General features: G+C 37.7%; 1 protein-coding gene and 1 pseudogene across 4 annotated transcripts in view; one reads left to right on the top strand and one right to left on the bottom strand.

The window, feature by feature from the left end:
- Positions 1–20517, top strand: part of TENM4 (teneurin transmembrane protein 4) — a 2953639-nt gene that overhangs the window by 772323 nt on the left and 2160799 nt on the right. The window lies entirely within an intron of this gene.
- LOC121039176 (tropomyosin alpha-3 chain-like) lies at positions 19021–19776 on the bottom strand (annotated as a pseudogene).

Genomic DNA, 20517 nt, shown 5'->3' with positions numbered 1-20517 from the left:
CCACTAGCCGCCCCCCGCTCACACTCTGTCTCTCTCAAAAGCAAGTAAACATTAAAAAAAAATAAAATAAGGAAGAAGAATTTTTGGGTATATGGATAATGGGTAATGGATATATTCATTATCTGAATATTGGTGATGATTTCAGGAAATATATCTATCTATATCTATATCTAAATCTATATCTATATCTGTATCATCTATATCTCTATCTATATATATCAATGATTATCATACTATACATTTACAGCACAAAAGTTTGAAAGAGCTGAAAAATAAATATTGAGACAGACAATGGTAGCAAAGAGAGCAAGAGTGGTGTACAAGTCTTCCCCCCCCCCCCCCCACTGCCCCCATCCTTCTCAGGGCCTTAGACTTTATTCTTCAGGCAGTGTAGAGCCCTTGAAGGTGGTTAGTGGGCCAGTTACATTATTTGCATTTTAGCAGTGTGATTGGCAGCAGTGAAGGGAGAGGACTGGCAACACACAATCTTTTTTTTTTTTTTAACATTATAATGGAATTGCAACAAATGTTCCAAATAATCTCTGCAGGATTTCCAGTGAAACCAATTAGCATATATTTGAAAAAGCGCTGGTGGGGTTAGGGACTTACTCTGTAGCCATTAAAACAAATTGGCCCACACTGGCATACAAACTAGTAAATGGCAGAGCAGTGACTGAAAACTAAGCCTGTCTGATTCAAAGCTATTTCTCTTTCCACTACACATGCCCTCCTCTACCTGGGTACAAACCTCATTCCAAAACTTAATGGGAAATTTTCAGAATTTTCAAGACTTTTCTCAAATCAGAATGTAGACTGGATGTTATATAATGCCACGGTCTGCTGCATTGGTTCTTAATGGAAGCTGAGTAGGCTATACCAATAATGGATTACATCTACAGCTTTTTATTTGAGAATATAAGTCACATTCCAAGATCATCCCCAAAGTGACACAGATTAAAAGTGATTAAAATGGGAATTCACTGTCTTGCATGGCTTACTGTGGGCCACTGTGGGCACAGTGCTCCGTATTGATTCCAGAGCAGTATCTCTAATATAACCCAGCTTAGATTGCTTCTCAGAAAATCTCTAAGATTTAGCAAGCATAGAAAGCAAGAATGCCAAACGTAAATTTATTTGGCAAAGGAGAGGTTAAACTTTAAAATTATCAGTCTTCTGGAAACATGAAAAGCAGTTACCCCTATTCCATCCTATTTGGAAATCTTTGAAGGAATTTGACATTTTGACAATCTGAAATGTCAGTCATTCATTCTGTGGCAAATGCATAGAAACCTACATAAAATTTGCCTGTTTGGCTTTTCAGATCTGTTGAACAAAAACCCTCTTTGGACTTTGGCTAATAGTACTAATCAAAACTTTAATAATAGACTTGTCATTTACTCTTTTTTATTATAAGTTGGATGGGACTGGAGTTTGCTGGTGCAATTTTCACACAAAAGAATGAGCGATGAGTGTTTCAGACTTGTTACAAAATCATGTTTGCAGGCAAGAAAGAGAAGGGAATAAAGCTGGGCCTAAGGATTAAGAAATTCCTTTCTAATTTGGCTGAATTTTACTTAGTTGGAGAGAGAAAAAAAGATTAGTTCTCATTCACTCATTGGTCCCCATTCATTTATTGACCCTAATGTGCATTATCATGCATTAAGCAGAACAGTTAGACCATAGTGTGAACAGAGTTTTAAACAACACTGGGTTCAAACTCTGACTTTCTGCACCCTGTCTCTGATAAATTTCTTTATATTCCTAAGTATCTCTTCCTTATTTGTGAAATTAACTATAACAGTAATGCACATCTGAAAGGATTTCTGTGAGAATCGTATTGTACCAGGCATCCACACCACTGAACTCAGCTATCCGCACTGTGCATGTTATCGTTATATGTTCATGTTGTTGTGGCGTAGCTGAATAGTGCAGAGTAGTGAGAATGAATACTGTACTTTGCATGTGCTATCTTGCTTACCCTTCATAGCATTCCTTTATTTCTTTCATTTTACTAGTGTGAAAATAGAGGCATAGAGCATTCAAGAAACTTTTTAAAAATTATTCAGTTCATAAGTGGCAGAATTTAATCAAGTTTCTGCTGGGTTCCAAACCCATGTGTTTTCTACTCTTCATTGCTGTTTTCTAACTTAATATTAAACATAAAAGAAAATATAAGAAATTTTCATTTATTAGTGGCAATCCTTTGGTATTGCTATTTATACCAACCAAATCTGCATATTTATATCACTATTTGTATAAAACATTGAATTGCAAAAGCAAATGTAAATTTTCTTACTTAACATGATTTCCCAGAGAATTTCCCAATGAATATGCCCTCTTTTCTCCTAAGTCTTTATATAGATGAGTTTTGGTGGAATTTTCCAGCCATGTTTATGGTGATTGTGCTGGCTCATTCAAAATTTCAGTGTTCTGGAAGCAAATATTGTTTTTTCTTAAAATTACAAGTAACCTTATATATTAAGCACTAAAGTTATATTGAAGCAGGCAGTCTGAGAAGACTGGCCCTATTTCAGGCCATATAGTACAGTGGTTGGGTAAGTGAAGCTAATTTGGGTCAGAGAGATTCACACTCAAAGCTCCATCTCAGTCATTGTCTACAAGTGTGGTTATGGGTAAGTTCATTTTTCAGGTTGTTTCCTTAACTGTTAAGTAGAAATGAGAGGTAACAAATAACATCTATGCATGGGACTGTTTTAAGGATTAAGTGAGATCCTGGTCCAGATTAATTAGCCCAGTGCCCGGCAAGTAGCACTGAATAAACTATGGATGTGATTGTCGATGCTGTGTGGTTGTAGAGTTCTCCACGGCCAGTTCTTTTCAAGTTCAAGTAAAACATTCTGACAGATAGCCCATCCACAAGGATAGATAAATCTGTGAAATGATGTTTTCATGGAAAATGTTTCCTAGAAAGTTCTTCATTTTCAGTTCTCTATTATTCATATTACGTCAGAGAATATTTTCAATTAAGTGTTCATGCACACGTAAAAACTGTCAATCTTCATTTGAAAAAAGAGGAGTTCTTTGTGAAAAATCAACATATAGCTAGCCTTTCTTACCTGCTGTAGGAGTGAGAAATGGCGTTTAAAAGTTGCAGCCCCTGGGGCGTATCAAGCTCAACCTGAAATACCAAATTCATCAAAGTATACAGTAGTCTGTACATTTATAGAAGAGGACAGGACTCCTTCATCAAAAGATAATGTGACTCAGTACCCAGGTTTTGGTTTCTAACACCATGCTCCAACAGAAGGTTCCAATAGTCCTTGAACGGAACAATGGCAGATTTTAAAGCTGGGACATGGAATATACAAGCTAAACCTGGGGCACCTAGTAGTGCTAGAAACTAAGGAATTGATCAGAACACAAAATGATGAAGAAATGAAAAAAAGCCATCTGAAAAAGCTCCCAATGGCCAAAGATGCAACAATTTAGTCACAAAATAATGTAGTATTACCCTCTACATCTGAGTACAAAATAAAGTGTACGCTGATATAAATAAATGATAAAACATAAATAGAGAAAAGGAAATAAATCTCCCACACAGAATTTCAAATAATTTATATAAAAACTTGCCCTTCTACTCTTTGATTATGGACTACAATTAGTGACTTGATTACAAAGAGCACAGTATGGAAAAGAGGAAAAATAACTTTATGGTAGAGAATCCTGGCAAATACTACCTTAGATAGGTGATTAATGTCAACACCAGTGATAAATCAGATGTTGATCACATGTACCACTGATATGTGTGAGAATAGCACTTCACCTGTGGAGGGTTTCCTTCTCAAAGCTTATAACCCCAGTCTAACCATAAGGGAAAAAAAAAATCACACAAACCTAAATTGAAGAACACTCTGTAAAATGTCTGACTTCAAAACTGTCAGGGTCATCAGGGAAAATCTGAGAAACTGTCAAGCCCAGCAGCCTAAGAAGACCTGACAACTGAATGTAACCTGGTATCCTGAATGGAATCTTGGGATAGGAAAAGGACATTAAGAAAATCTAACAAACTATGAATAAAGTATGGAGTTTAGTTGATAAGAATGTGTCAATATCGGTCCCATTGATTGTGATGAATGTGCTGTAGAAAATATACATGTTAGCAGTAGGGAAAATCAGGTGCAGTGTAGACAGAAACTTCTATCTTTCCAATTTTTATGTCAACCTGAAATTATTCTAAAAAAATAACACATAATGTGCAAGGCACATTATAAATGTGCCTTGTGTTATAAAACACAAGTGTTGTAAAATGTGTTATAAAACACATATGTGCAGGGCATAACTAGCTTTGAATTGAAGTTATTCTTTTAACATTTATTACTAAAAATTTAACTTCCTTTTAAAAATTATTCTCATTGTCCAATATGGCAGTTACTATCCACCTGAGGCTACTGAGCTCTTGAAATATGGCTCATGGAAAATGAGATGTGCTTTAAGTGTAAAATGCACACCTGATTTGAAAGACTTAGTTCATACAAAAAAAAAAAGAATGTAAAATATTCTCATTAATAATTTTGTTATCGATTACCTACTAAAATGATATTTTGGATATGTTGGATGAAATAAAATATATTATTAAACTAATTTTGCTTGTTTTTACTGTTTTAATGTAACTACTAAAACATGTTAAAATTTTTATGCGATTCACATTATATTTCAAAGCTATTGACGAGGACATGTTTGGGTATTTTAGAGGAACAGAGCATGTATTCTCTGTGTTTACTTAAAATGTTGGTTTATATGTGATTTTCCACATTTTGTTGTTGTTATACATATTTTTTTTAATGAAAGATAACCCAAGAACTTAAAGACAAAATCAAAATAAAAAGTTTTAGCCTTTGGAGGAGATTTTTACATATTGTTATTAATTTGCCTGAGATGGCACCTGAGACTAGACTGGGCCTATGCAGTCTGATGGATGGTCTTGGAGGCTAACACGGTCACCTCAGATGTCACCTGCAGCACCCATCTGTTGTGCTGTAAGATTGCTCTGTGCATTATCTTCCCTTGCAGATTCTATGAGATGCCCCATAGTGTAGCAAAAACAAAGTAGAGAAATGTTCTTTCTCCCTTTTTATCTAAAACTGTATGTGCTCTTCCAGTGAACAATGGGTAGCTATATCCCAGCCTTACAAATTCTCATCCGTTGCCTGAAGTAAATGGTATTTTATGTAAGTAAAAGAACACTGATTTTACTTACACCCTGCCTTCTGGGTAATTCCTGGCGATTAAAAACCAATGAGCCAGCCAAAAAAATCTAGCATTTCCTTCCTTTTATACCTGAAGACGTCCTCATTCTTCAAACCTAGCTCTAGGCATCTGTTACTGTGAAGATTTTTTTCATCACAATCTTAAATATCTCCATGCTCCCAGGACACTGGCTGAAAAACACTGTCTTTGACAATACTGTAACATGTTCCTGACAGGACGGTAGAGCTGTATCTCACTCATTCAATTTTGAGATCCTTGGCAGAAGAGACCGAAGAGACATGGTGGGAAAGGATTTTTGAAACTAATCTGGGTGCCAGCCCTTGCTTTGGACAAAATCCAATGAAGAGTCAAATAAATATATGGAAAACTAAAAATATCAATATGAAACAATAGGTACTTAATGAATGAGTAGATGAATGAATGATCATAATAATGCCATCTTTTACTTACATATATAGGTCAAGTTCCTGAACATACTACTTAACTCAACTTACATTTACACAGGTCTTGTTTAAAATCTTCTACCTCTTCCCAAATATAATAATTCTCCCTACAATCTACCTTGTTATGTGCCATACTTTCTTTTAAAATTATTAAGCAGTACTATTTTGCCCATATAATACTGATGAGTCTATTACAGATTTTAATGGCTAGAGCTAATTGTGGAAGAAATAAGAAAATAAGAGAGGGCTTGGTATCCTAAGGCAAGACAGATTAGCTTGGGCCTCTAGTAGATCACAGTGGAGCATGGGATTTGGATGGAAGCATTGAACTTACTTTGGGTAGCTATAATATTTGAACCTCATTGCATTCCTGTTATTCAGCAGCAGAAGAAAACAGTTGCTTTTAATACAGCTAACAGAACCCTTAAAATATATTTTTGAAATAAAATAATCATTGATGAAGCTTTTTGGGAGTGACAGTGGGGTTCTTAGGGTCCAGAGCCAACAGCCAAGAAAGAATTCTTGAGACGTCTTTAGTGCAAAATAGGTGATTTTATTAAAGCATAGGGACAGGACCCATGGGCAGGAAGAGCTGCCAAGGGACCATGAAGAGAGACAGGTTATATACTATGCAGTTGGGGAGGTAAAGTCTGGGGGAAGTTTCCAGTGAGATTTTCATATACTAAAGAAGACTCACAGGATGCTGGAGGCCAAGCTATTGTCAAATTAGGGTTGTTTTTCCCTCTAGCAAAGCATTAGCATTAAGACAGTAGGGAGTTCCTGTAGAAACTCTGCCAGCCTCAAGTATTTGTCAATGGGCTACAGGTTATAAGGAAATTTAATTTTACCTGCCATTTCCTTCTGTCTTTGTTTCCCACATCAATCACAATATGTTATAAATTAGGAACATCTACTTGCCCAGAGAACGAAAAAGGAATCTCACAGAGTGGTAAATATATTTTCAGTATATTATGTCTGACACAGGACTTACATCCAGAAGACCTGAAGAACTTCTATAAATCAATAGGAAAAAGGTGGTCAACCCAATGGACCAGTGGGGCGAAGGATTTGGGTATTTCACACACAAAAAAGGATATCCAAATAGCTATCAAAATATATGAAAAAATTGTTCAACTTCACTGGTCATGAGGGAATATAAATTAAAAAGATAATGCTTTATCACTACATATCCATCAAGCTAAGATGAACTAGATGGAACATGTCAAATGTTGGCAAGGATGGGAATGAACCAGAACTCTCCTACACTTGCTGGTAAAATTGCAGTTTGGTACAGACATTTGTAAACTGTTTGAGAATGTCTACTAAACCTGACCATTAAATGTAACCTGAGCAATTCACTCCTGCCTAGCTTTGTACTCAACAGAGCGCATTTTCATGTTTACCAAAGTCTACATACTAAAACATGTATCACAACTTTGTGACAGCCCCTAATTGGAATCTACACAAATGTCAGTCAACAATGAAATGGATAGTAGTTGTGGCATGTTCATACAATGGAATATAAGGCAATGAGAATTGGGTGATCTCCAACTATGTTCACAAAGATAAATGAATCTCACAACATAATATTGAGGGAAAATTCAGACAATATAAACACTGTAATAATTCATTTTATATTAAATTAAAAGCAGGTAAACCTAATATATGTTGATGGAATCGGATCAAAGTTACTTCTGGATGACAGGTGGGATTGTGACTGGATGAGTACGAAAGGGGGTTCTGGGTGCTGGTTATGGTCTGGATATCCTTGCTAATTACATGAGTGGTGTTTAGTTGCAAAAATGTATCAAACTATGTATCAAATGCAGAAGCAAATGATTCCAATAGGAACATTTACAAATACAGAGCTGCACTACAAATCCTTGTCCATTTTAGGTGTGGGCAAACATGGAGAATAACACAGTCCAGGAAGCACCTCTGTGAGGTTGCATAGGAATGCAGCCTTTACACAGGTGCGCTTGGACTACTATGTAGTTAACATTAACAGAGAGCTACTCTAGACACTTTCCTGAGAATTTATATGCATTTTGCCATTTAATCTGCCCAGCAATCTCAAGAAGTAGAAATTATCTTCATTTTATAGAAAAGAAATTTATTTGACTTGCCTAAGGTAGTGGTAGGCTCAGGCTAATACCCTTGTCAGTCTGACTTTAGAACCTGACTGCTTAGCTACCATGCCATACTCTTTTTTTTTTTTTTTCAATTTACTCAATTTTATTAAATTGAATCCTTTTCTCTACAGGAGAATATTTTAAAGGGAAATTATTGTCTGGCAATGACCTACAGCCTTCTGTGTATAACCTGGCATTCCCTTAATCTGGAATTCCAATATGGCATTTGTGAACCAAGTTCCTCTGTATGCCTAAAGTACAGATCTGCTCATAACACTAATATAGTCTCCGCAGAGCAGCTAGGAATTAATTAATGCCTTGTGGGATATGCATTTGCTGAGGAGCCACAGATGAGCTCAGCAATACAAAGAACCTACACAGTGCAAGGAGACTTAAGTTCCATCTTGTCAGCATCAAGTTGTGTGATGCTGGACGTGATATTTGTGTATTATGAGCCTCAATTTTTGCAGTTTCAAAATAGGAAAAAATAATTACTTCTCTGATTCCTAGATTGTAGTTTTTGGCTCTTTCTCTCCATTACCTTTTGGTTTTTGCTTCCTTTCTTTTCTTTTTTTTTTTTTTTTTAATTTTTTTGACTCTGTGCTATGTACCATCTAGCCACTCTTGCATATGCTATTTCAATTTATCCCCCCAGTAATATAAACATTATCTGTTTCTATTCCCACTTTTCCCATGGGGAAATTGAGGCTAAGAGAGATTAAATAGTTGGGTTAAGTTCATATGCCTGTTTTAGTTCTCCTGTGTTACTTACTGTCTCTGAGTCTCAACTATCAAATGGAAATAACTGTAATTATTCCATCTGGTGCCTAGGGTGGATTTTTAATGTATTAGTTTGTTGTTATTATTAGTGTTTTTGTTTAATTCTATTTACTGATGTGCCAGGCAGCTACTAGGTACTTTCAGATATGTCATCTCACTATCAATCTTCATAGCAATGCTGGGATTGAAATTAAGTCTATTTTACAGATGAGGATACTCAGGTCTCAAACTGACCTGGTCATTTTCCCAAGCCCAGATTTACACTTCAATATGCAAAGTCTCTTCACTAAGCCCAGGGCCTTCACATTTTATGGTTCTGTGAATAAAAATGTTAGTGTGAAAAGTAATCCTTTAAACAATAGTATAAAGGAGAAACAATTTTGAAAAAAAAAAAAATTCAATGAGTTTTGTGTCCAAAACCAATGCCATTAACTTTTTTCTTTTTTATCATAATTTTAAATGCAACCACACACTCCGACTATTTATTCTGTATTTATGCAAAAAAAATCTGTGAGTGCCTAATGAGACTAAGCATTGAGAAACTAGAAAGGAAAATGCACTCCTCCCTTCTTAAGGACAAGCTTCAGTTAGGTGGAGTGTTAAGATTGAGATAATGGAGGTAGAGAGACAGGATACGAAAGGAAATATAATTAAAATCCATGTGGTATTACAAAAATAAGCGCTGAAGTAGGGTTCCCAAACCAACTGAGAGATGAGGCCCATTTATTGATTTTTGAAGATGATAGGAGACAGGCAAGCATAGAAGGGTCATTAGGGTTTCCATAGCTTATGTCACAACTATAAAATGATAAATATTATAAATCCTAATGCGTTCTAAGATAGGCAGTGGCTCCAGGTATTGCCCTAAAATCATGTGAGTGACAGGGCCATGAGTTTTGAGATCTGAAGCTTGCAAAAGTTGAGGAGCCCTTATTGAGGAAAGCACACATAGAATTAGGTAAGATATAGGGCATATTTATTTAGAATAAGAAAAGAAATCACACACACACACACACACACACACACACACACACACACACACAAGATTTTTAGAGAATCAGGTCCCTTTCTTTCTGAATTAGCTTATATAGAAATGTTTAAATGGAAATGCTGCCATATCAAAACTTATCTTCTTCTCTCTGCTTAGAATATTCTGTAACTCCCAACCATTCCTAGTACTTGCAGTGGCCATGCAAGTGAAAAGACTTGAAATGTAAGCAACATAAACTTCCCCTTACGTCCGTCTCTGGAAGAAGGTGAAGTTGATCTGGTATGGTGAATAGAATTCTAAGATGGTCCCAAAGTTCCTACTGCCTAGTGAATGTTTCCATGTAATGTGACCTGTGGACATAATGGATGTGCCATCATGATTCAATTACATTATGTGGCAAGGTGAAAGAATTTTGCAGATGCAATTATGGTGTCTAATCATTTGATGTTGAGTTAATCCACAGGGAGATTATCCTGATGGACCTCACCTAATCAGGTGAGCACATAAAAGAAATATGGGGATAGTTTTCCTGCTGACTGTGAAGAAATAAGCTACCACATTGTGAGAGGGCCATATGGTAAGGAGTTGTGAACAATTTCTAAGAACTAAGAGTTGACAGCCAGCAAGAAAGTAGGGATCTTAGCCATACAAGGACAAGAAATTAAATTCTGCCAGCTACATGAGGTTAGAATGGGACCCCATGCTCCAGAAAGAAAGCATGTCCCCATGCGTCCTGGGACACCTGGGTGGCTCAGTTGGTTGAGCGTCCAACTTTGGCTCAGGTCACGGTCTTGTGGTTCATTAAGTTCGAGCCCTCATCAGGCTCTGTGCTGGCAGCTTGGAGCCTGAAGCCTGCTTCGGATTCTGTGTCTCCCTCTCTCTCTCTGCCCCTCCCCTGTTCATGCTCTGTCTCTGTCTCTCTCTCAAAAATGAATAAACTTAAAAAAATTAAAAAAAAAAAGAAAGGAACATAGCTTAGCAAACATCTTAACTGCAGCATTGTGAGACCTTGTGCAGGGGACCCAGAAGAGCCACGCTTGTACTCCTGATCCGTAGAAACTATGAAATAATGAGTATGTGTTGTTGCAAGCTGTTAGATTTGTAATAATTTGTTATACAGCAATTGAAAAGTAAATATATCAGGAAAGCTGAACCAAAAAGAATGGTGTGCCACACTTTGAAATTCATATGCTGCAGTGATTGTTGCCTCCATGACTTTTACAAGAACAAAAACTGGCTTAACCTATAAGTTTGTGACTCGTAGATGTATCTAGGGGTTATAAGTTAAGGACAATTGTTCTATTTTAATTTTGAAAAATTTTGTAATGTTTATTTATTTTTGACAGAGAGAGAGACAGACCTTGAGTGGGGGAAGGGCAGAGAGAGAGGGAGACACAAAATCTGAAGCAGGCTCCAGGCTCTGAGCTGTCAGCAGAGTCCAATGGGGGGCTTAAACTCAAGAACCACGAGATCATGACCTGAGCCAAAGCTGGACACTTAACTGACTGAGCCACTCAGGGGCCCCGCAATTGCTCAATTTCAGACACTAGTGCTAATTTACTGGGTAACCCTGAGCTCATTTTTCTCTTGTATGGGTTTCAGTGTTCTAGTCTTCACAGTAAGGGAATTGGATAATTTGATCTCCAAAGATTTTCCAGCTTTGACAACTCTACAGAATTATCTAGTGTATTGCCAGATGACAGGCTCCATGAAAGCCACTGGCCCCTCTGTACTTGTGGGTAGGTTCAATTTGTTTAGGCACACAATTTTCTTTGCATTTCAAAGTGGACTGGGCTCTGCATTGAGATCCCCCTTCCACATAATATAATTATAGAAGCACAGATGATTCATTCTCCGAAATGGTCTATTCACTTAGATTAACCACACCTAAAACAAGAATCTTCTTGACCTGAGAATCTTCATTTAGAACTTGCTGATTCAATAGAAAGACATCAAATTACATCCACTGTTAATTTTAAATTAACTCAAAGTATTTAATTAACACCTCTTCAAACGGAAAAGGAAATAAGGATACTTTCCACTAAAGGCAATGAAGACCACTTAAGAGATTTTTATAAATCAAATTTAAACCCCATATCCATTTAAACTCTTTCACAATTAAGAATATTCAGGGTAGAGATGCACATAAAGCAATTAGCAGCTCCGGAGAAGGGATGGGGGAGGGACACTAAGCAAGATTTGATTAAATGTTGAAATGAAGTGAAGCTAAGTCTTTGCATAATTGTGGAAGAGGAACGTAGTCCCTCAGGTATATGTTAAAACTGGAAGGAAAACTACAAAACCTGTGAGCTCACTAAAGACCGTTAAATGTTATGGGGTACATGACACACCTTCTCAAACAGTAGGTTCTAAAGTCTTTCTAATGGGAAAAAAATGTAGATCTGGATCAGTAGACCCCCTGACTTGATCATTAGTTCATTAGATGGCTCCAGTAGGTCAGTTGAGCTCCAGAAGCTCACTTTGAGCTTCATTTCCCTTACTGTAAGCAAAATGATGTGGTATTTACATTAAATGAGCATTAGAACCACTTGTTCCTTGAGCTTTTGGTATCTGTTAAAATATAGAGAAACCATTTTTAAATGGCCAAATCAGTTTTAGGAAAAGCTGGGAATTAAATGGATTAATTTTATTGTTGTTGTTTTTTAATTAGATTTCTTGAAGTTTTTTCTAGGTTGATGGGGCCTAGAATCTCCCAGGTGATTATATTTTCAGCTCATTTGATAAAAGAATCCCCTGTTTTTAGACAATATCTAGGAACTGCGTTGAGTAGAACACATGTCAAAAAGCACCGGATGAGATGATCTCTAAAGACCTTGAGAGTGCAACATCCTTTGAATCTTGATCATCTTGTCTGTACTTTAGCTCTAGGTACATTCATGAGCTGGAAAGGATGTTAATAGGCGTAGCACTTTTGACAGTAATTTACTAAGTCTCCTTGATGAAGTCAAACATTTTAATTAAATATTCATTAGCTTCAAACCTGAGCCTTGTTAACCATAGATTTATTTCAAGCATGAATTTAAGGACCTTCCCTTTTTACAATCTCTTTATAGTTTCAGATGTACACACTGACCCCAAAGCTTAAACTATCAAAATCCAGAATCAAAAACCAGATGCCGTGCAGAACACTTTGGTTCCATTCATTTTTTTCCTTATTCTTACCTACTTCAGGTAACACTAAAGATTGTCAAGTTGAGACAATTAAACTTCACACAATGATAGTACAATGTGTGGAAAGGGAAGAGAGTATGTTACTTTGGGATGAGAAAGGGCTTTGGAATGGAATGGCCTGGGGGTTTAACTCTTAGCTAAATTGTACTAGCTGTGTGGTCTTGGGCAGGTTAATCAAGCCCTTTTACATGTTTGTCCTCATCTCCAACAATTGTTTGTGCAAGTAAGCTGTGTATTTCCTGAGTATTATTAAAATTCATGAGTTAAATGTTGCTTTTCTATTTCCTGTAGCAGGTCTAATGTTTCTTCTGTGAATCTCCTAAACTATTGGATAGTATGATAGTATAAGCTTAGTAATTATACATACCTGAGTCTCTTCTGTTTTAAATAATCCCCTTTCATTTAAAAAAGTCACTTTCACTTTTGTTTAAAAGTTCACGTTCCACAAGAATGGCATTGGGAGTCTTTGAAAGGATTCTATAAATAGTACCCCTCACCTCCAAAGTTTGAGCCAGTTGAGAAATAACAGCAAAGAAGTAAATAAAATGACCAAAATATCACATTTCTTTGAATCCAGGGAAATGTAGTTATTTTAAGGCATACCATTATTTTATATACTTCAGACAAAAGCACTGCTAATTAATATTTGATAATATACTTTCTTACAACTTGTAATTTCTATTTTACGCTTGAAAAAAATAGACTTAGTTCATATATTTTTATTTTGCATTAGTCTTATCCAAACATAAAGAAAATGTGAACCAACTAAACTGGCAAAGGTTTTCATAAAGCATCTTTGTATTGAGAGATTGTTATTTTTCACTTGGGTAGATCAATTTCTGAGCTTTTTCTGTATAATTTTGCTTGTCTCCTGTCAGAAGTCTTGGCGATATGGCATTCTTAAAATAGGCCCTTAGAAAAAAATCCAGAAGTCATTGTGTTAGACTTTTTTTTTAAAGCTTTTATTATTTATTTAGAGAGCGCACACATGGCAGAGAGAAGGAGAGAGAGAGAATCCCAAGCAGGCTCTGCATTGTCTACACAGAGCCAGATGCAAGGGTAGAACTCATGAACTGTGAAATCATGACCTGACCTGAAACCAAGAGTCAGAGCCGACTGAGCCGATGGAGATACCGGGTGCCCTGCTGGACTTTTAAACTGGCTTTTCAACCATGAGGAACTAGCCTCATTTTCACTCATGCTTTGACAGGATATGTTCCTAAACATATTAGATGTAATTCCTCACTATTTGGTTCCTAAGGCTTAAAAACAATCCTGAGGACTTTCTCCAGTGTTTTTGATACCCATTCAGCAAGTTTTGATACAGGAACGTTTAATATTACTAAATGTGTAGGCAGTGACCACTGTTATGACCGCCGCCTGGCCAACAGTGAGCCTTCACTACTGATGAAGTGGATTTTTTTAGCGTGATTAATATATACAAGCAAGTGATCTTTCTAATACTAAACAGAGATGGACTGACCTACTGACACAGAGGCTCTGGCGCAACCAGCAAGTAGCTGCTGCCAACAGAAAGAAGAAAGGGCTCTGCCTCACAAACCTGTTTCTCCTTTCAGACTAATAAGCCAGTTAAGCCAAAATAGGTATGAGGATGTGGATAGAATCCATGAATATTATAATATTCTACTTTGTATTTTCTGCATTCTCCTTGCTCTTTGCTGCACAGTGGCTTATCTGGTCTGCTGCCCCAATGTGATGACACGCCCTGCTGGAGTGAGAGCCTATGAAGTCTCCCTGCTCCCTCAGAGGATCTTTATAGCTCTATTAGATTCTGGTATCCTCATGCTAGGACATGCACAGATTCCCATTTTTTGTGCACATCCCACTCCATGCTGTGGGATCTGATAGAGCTGCCACAGTCCACCTATCTAGACACATTCACATTGCTGTCGCTTCATGCTGTAGCACCATACCTTCTTGAAGATGCCACACCCAGAGCTTCTTCTAGACACTTGATGCTACAAGCTACCCATAGATCTCTGTACCGCTCATATTCTCAGGTGTCACCAGAAACATAACTCTGGATAGTTCTATTACTCTCTTCTCCTCTAAGTTTCCCACTAAGAAAGAAAAAGTGAGGACTCACTCCTCTTTGACCTTTTGTTATCTCTTTTTCTTGCCTATATTCCCTCATGGTTAAAAGGACTTATGAGTTCAGTTTTTTCTTTCTTTCCTTCCAGAATATCCCTCTTCCTTTGCACCTCCTTTCCCCCAGGTTTGTAATGTCCAGGAGACATGATTTAAGGGTAGGGGATTGTTGTTCAAATTAGGATAATCTTGAGTGTGAAGGGGGGCACTATTCATAAATACATTGGGACAATGGGCATAAGCCAGGAACAAGCAGGCGTGGTAGATAGTGTGATATGCTACCCATATCCCCCTTAAGGGAGATGGACTCAGTGTAGGGAAGTCACTTTACCCACCATCACACTCCTTTTTCAGAGCAACCAATGACTGATCCAGTGTGTGTGTGTGTGTGTGTGTGTGTGTGTGTGTGTGTGTGTGTTGGTGCGGAAGAGATATAAAGGCTTGCCATCTTCAACTCAGGACAATTCTGTAGGGTCTACTCAGCTTCAGAGCTTCCTATGAGATTGGCTGGAGCTACACTGAGGTTCATTGCAGCTCCTCCTTTCCTTCTGTCCAGTGCTGCTTCTTTCCCTTCCCTTCCACAAATGTAAATCCCAGGATACTGTCTAGTCAGTATCTTTCACTCTAGCATCCATAGTCCATCTCCAAGTTTGCTGCTCAGGGAAACCTACCAGAAACACCAGGCAAACTGATACTTGTGGTCACCCTATTTAAGGGGAAAAGTGATAGAAAACCCAAAAGCCTTTGGAGTGTATAAATTACACCTCAGAAAACCTGACTACACACATATGTACAAATGCAAACACACAGGAGGAACGTTTGCAGAATATTGCAAAAATAAAATTTGAAAAATATCCCTATAACTTTGTGATGTGGGATACAACCTAACCTCACATAAAAATTGAATGAGAAATGAGAGACTCATTGTGAAGGTCCTGAGAGCAGGTGTGACACTCAATAATGTAAGAAAGCAGCTAATCTTATTTTTCCCCCTCTTTTCCCTTTCCCTAGTCTTCCACATAAATAAGAATTTTACTCTTCACAAAAAAATGTGATTTACTCTTTATAGCCCTGTTTCAAATATCCTGAAGTCTTATTATAATATGCTTGATTATAGAGTAGGATCCAGACCATACCCGAAGACTTAATTGCTAACATACTAAAATGACCCCATTAATCATGTTGTATTGCATGAAAGGCAGACTTATTGCAAGAACTTCCAAAAAACAGTATAGTGAGGTTCCCACCTGGCATGAGAGCAGCCCTTATGTTGTTTTTAAACACGTTGATGTTGCCATTCATTCATTCATTTATTCAAAATACACTTATTTATTAATGTCTACCATAAGAACACCACTTTTTGAAAGTGTAGAAATTAATGCAATTTCATTCTTGTCATCGAAAACAATTTTGCTTAGGAGTGAAAACAGATATGTCATTGAGTATTTTTAATTATATCAAATATTCTAAAAGAAGAGTCCCTGGATGCTGTGTAAGTTACAGTAATTAATCATGCCAAAAATAATCAAGGAAATCTGAGATAAGGTGAAAGTAGTTTTGGTCTGATGGAAAAGTAAGAGTCTTCCAAGGCCTGGAAACTGTGGAGAGAATTTTAAGGCAGAGGGAACAAATCACTCAAAGGTATAGTGTTATAGAACTCAGAGTCCACAGTAATCCACAACTAATTTTGTAGGCCAGGGATATACTGTTTGTGTATAGAGGAGGTAATGGAAAGAACTGGAAGAGGTAATAAGAATAATTAAACTCTAATACCTACTATATGCAGACCGATGTTCCAAGCATATTGCTTATATAGTTACTAGATTCTTGTAACAGTTCTATGAGTTAGGAACTATGATTATCCCCATTTTATAGGTCTTAAAACAGAGGCACCAAAGGATAGAGTCACTTGTCCAAGGTCACATTTAGAACAAGGAACTAAGGGTCTTAACCCATGCAGATCTGGCCCCACATGTCATGTTCTCATCCTGTGTTCTATGCTTTCATTATTTTGAAGGTGATATGATGCCATCGGAATCCATAATTCATATTGGATGCAAACTGATGGTAAAACTAGATTAGTCGTATGAAATCCATGGATGGCAAAGTTATCAGAAGTTGATTGTGGAAGTGAGATAAATCTATCTCATCTTAAATCTAGGCATTCATAGTGTCCACCAACAGGATTGTAAGGTTGTACTCTGTAAAATTTGCATATGATCGGTTTCGTAAATACAGCCTTTGGAGGATGAAATTTTAAGACTGATTTTATTTAAAATTACAATGTTTAGCCATATTAGATTTCATATTTTTATTTTAATTCCAGTTAGTCAACATAGAGTGTTATATTAGTTTCAGGTGTACAATACAGCGATTCAACAATTCCATACCTCACCCAGTGCTCACTGGGATAGGTGCTTTCCTTAATCCTCATCATCTATTTAACCCATCCCTCCATCCCCCTCCCCTCTCGTAACTATTGGTTTGTTCTCTAAAATTAAGAGACTGTTTCTTAAGTTGTGTCTCTTTTTTCCCTTTGCTTGTTCGTTTTGTTTCCAAATATGAGTGAAATTCCACATATGAGTGAAATCATATGCTATTTGTCTCTCTCTGACTGACTTATTTCACTTAGCATAATACTCTCTAGCTCTATGTCCTTGCAAATGACAAGATTTCATTCTTTTTTATGGCTGAATAATATTCTGTGTGTGTGTGTGTGTCTGTGTGTGTGTATACACAGACACACACACACAGTAGATTTTATATATATATAAAGTCTCCAGACCATGTACACATATATACATACACAGACACTTGTTCTTTATCCATTTATCTATCGATGGGCATTTAGGTTGCTTCCATATCTTGACTATTACAAACAATGCTGCTATAAACATAAGAGTACCTATGTCCCTTTGAATTAGTGCTTTTGTATTCTTTAGGTAAATACCCAAGAGTGCAATTGCTGGATCATTGGGTAAATCTATTCTTAACTTTTGAAGGAAACTCCATACTGTTTTCTAGAGTAGCTGCACTAGTTTTCATTCCTACCAATGGTGTGGGAGGGTTCCCCTTTCTCCACATCCTCACTGACACCTGTTGTTTCTCGTGTTGTTGATTTCATCTGTTCTAACAGGTGTGAGGTGGTATCTCATTGTAGTTTTGATTTGCATTTCTCTGATGGTAAGTGATGTTGCACATCTTTTCATGTATTTGCTTGCCATGTATATGTCTTTGGAGAAATGTCTGTGCATGCCTTCTGCCCACTTTTTAATTGGATTATTTGTTTTTTAGGTGTTGAGTTTTAGAAGTTCTTTAAATATTTTGGATACTAACCCTTTATGAGATAAATCACTTGCAAATATCTTCTCCCATTCAGTAGGTTGCCTTTCTTTTCTTTTCTTTACTTTTCTTTTCTTTTCTTTCTTTTTTTTTGGGGGGGGGGTTGGAGGGACTGTTTCTTTATTTCAAAAAGACAATTGTATCAAAACAGTTTTACTATTAGTTTCTTTCTCTCAATCAGTGTCACAGAGAACAAACCAAAGGAGAATGCATTTTAAGCCAATAAGCTGCAGGATAAACACCTAACAGACCTCATGGTAACCTCACCAAAAAGGGGAACTGGGCAGGGAAAGAAACTTAAAAGATCAGCATATTATCAGCCCACAGACTGTAGAGAGAGTTCTCAGCCAGACAGGATGGCCAATGTGCCCCAACCCTAAAGAAGTGAAGTTTCAAAATAAATTTGGAGAGAGGGCAGTATGTGTTAAGCTGAAAAATTTCTTTCCAAATGTGAGGAGGGTTAGACTGCTGCTTCAGAACTGTGGAATTATTTGGATGTTGTATAAATGGTTACTACATCAACAGAAAAAAAGGTAATTACAAAGTGTGTACATCACAACATGCTTTTAAAGACATTTTGCATTGTGCACACATTGCAAAAAAACATTGTCCCCAGGGTGCTCAGCTTGAAGCCCAACTGGAATGCCTGGGGAGAGACAGAGACAGTTTGGCGAAAAAGACACAGGGGTTGGGGTGGGAGAGGTGGCAAAAGGAGAAAGCAGCCTTCCAGTTAAAGATCAGCTCTCAGTTTCAAGGCCAGCTTCAGCCTTAGGAGGAGTCGGGCTGAGAGGGAGGAGCAGTGTCAGAGCAGGACTGGGCTGCTCTGCCTCTCATTCAGGTCAAGCAGAGTCTGGTCCAGCATCCTTTGTGTACAGAGGTGTTCCTCTTTGGTGCATTTCAGCTTATCTCCCAGGTCATCAGTTGTCTTCTCCAGTTTGGCCACTGACCTGTCAGCAAATTCATCATGCACGGGTCTCTGCTTCCTTGAGTTTATCTGTAAGAATATTTATCTCCTCTTCATATGTGTCCTCTGCTTGAGAGTAATTTTCTGCAGTAGCTCTCAGGCACTTCAGGTTCTGGTCCATCAGTCTGATCTGCTCATCCATGTCTTGGCAACGAGACTATGCCAGCTCAGGTCATTCCTCGTGCTCCTCAATAATCACCAACTTCTGAGCCCCCTTTTTGGACTTTAGATTTGCCTCTTCTGCAATGCGCTAAGCTTCCTAGAGTTGATTTCCTGGAGTTCCATCTTTTCTTCATATGTTAAGGCTAGGTTTTCAATAACGTCCATACCTCTCTTGCTCTGAGTAGCAGCTTTCTCAGTTTCCTCCACTTTTGCAGGGCAGCTGCCAGGTGCTCCTGGGCACTGTTCAGCTCCTCATCAACCAGCTGCATCCTAGGGGTCAAGGAGGCCACCTCAGCCTCAGCCTGCTCTTGGCCACCTTTCCTCCTCCACTTCCCACTGCAGGTTCTCCGCCCATTCCTCTGTATCACCTGCTTGCTGCTGCAGAACGTAGATCCTGCCTTTCACCGCCTACATGGTGGTGATCCCTACCATGGTGCCCACCCAGCCCATGCTTGCTCTCAGCTTCTGGCCTCCTTCCATCCACACTGCAGCCACTTCTTACCCCCACTTCCACCCATTCCACCCTGAAATACTAGAACGCCAGTAGGTTCTCTTTTAGTTTTGTTATTTCTTTCACTGTGCAGAAGCTTTTTATTTTGATTTAGTTCTAATAGTTTATTTTTGCTTTTGTTTCCCTTGCTTCAGGGGACCTATCTAGGAAAAGTTACTATGGCTGATATCAAAGACATTACTGCCTCTGTTCTCTTCTATGATTTTTGTGGTTTCAGGTATCACATTTAGGTCTTTAATGCATTTTAAATTAATTTTTGTGGATGGTGAGAGAAAGTGGTCCAGTTTCTTTCTTTTGCATATTGCTGACCAGTTTTCCCAACACCACTTGTTGAAGAAACTATCTTTTTTCCATTGGATATTCTTTCCGGCTTTGTGGAAGATTATTGACCATACAGTTGTGGGTTTATTTCTGGGTTTTCTATTCTGTTCCATTGATCTGTGTGCCTATTTTTGTGCCAGTACTATGTTGTTTCGTTCACTGTAGCTTTATAGTGTAACTGGAAGTTGGTTGGCCTTGTGATGATTCTGGCTTTGCTTTTCTTTTTCAAGATTGCCTTGCTATTCGGAGTCTTTTGTGCTTCCATACAAATTTTTAGGATTGTTTGTTTTAGTTCCGTGAAAAATGCTTTTGGTATTTTGATAGAGATTGATTGGGTAGTA

The sequence above is a fragment of the Herpailurus yagouaroundi genome, unplaced genomic scaffold, assembly GCF_014898765.1.
Source record: "Herpailurus yagouaroundi ecotype Mexico unplaced genomic scaffold, PumYag 180, whole genome shotgun sequence".
NCBI lineage: Eukaryota > Metazoa > Chordata > Mammalia > Carnivora > Felidae > Herpailurus > Herpailurus yagouaroundi.
This window is presented reverse-complemented; position numbering and strand designations above follow the sequence as displayed.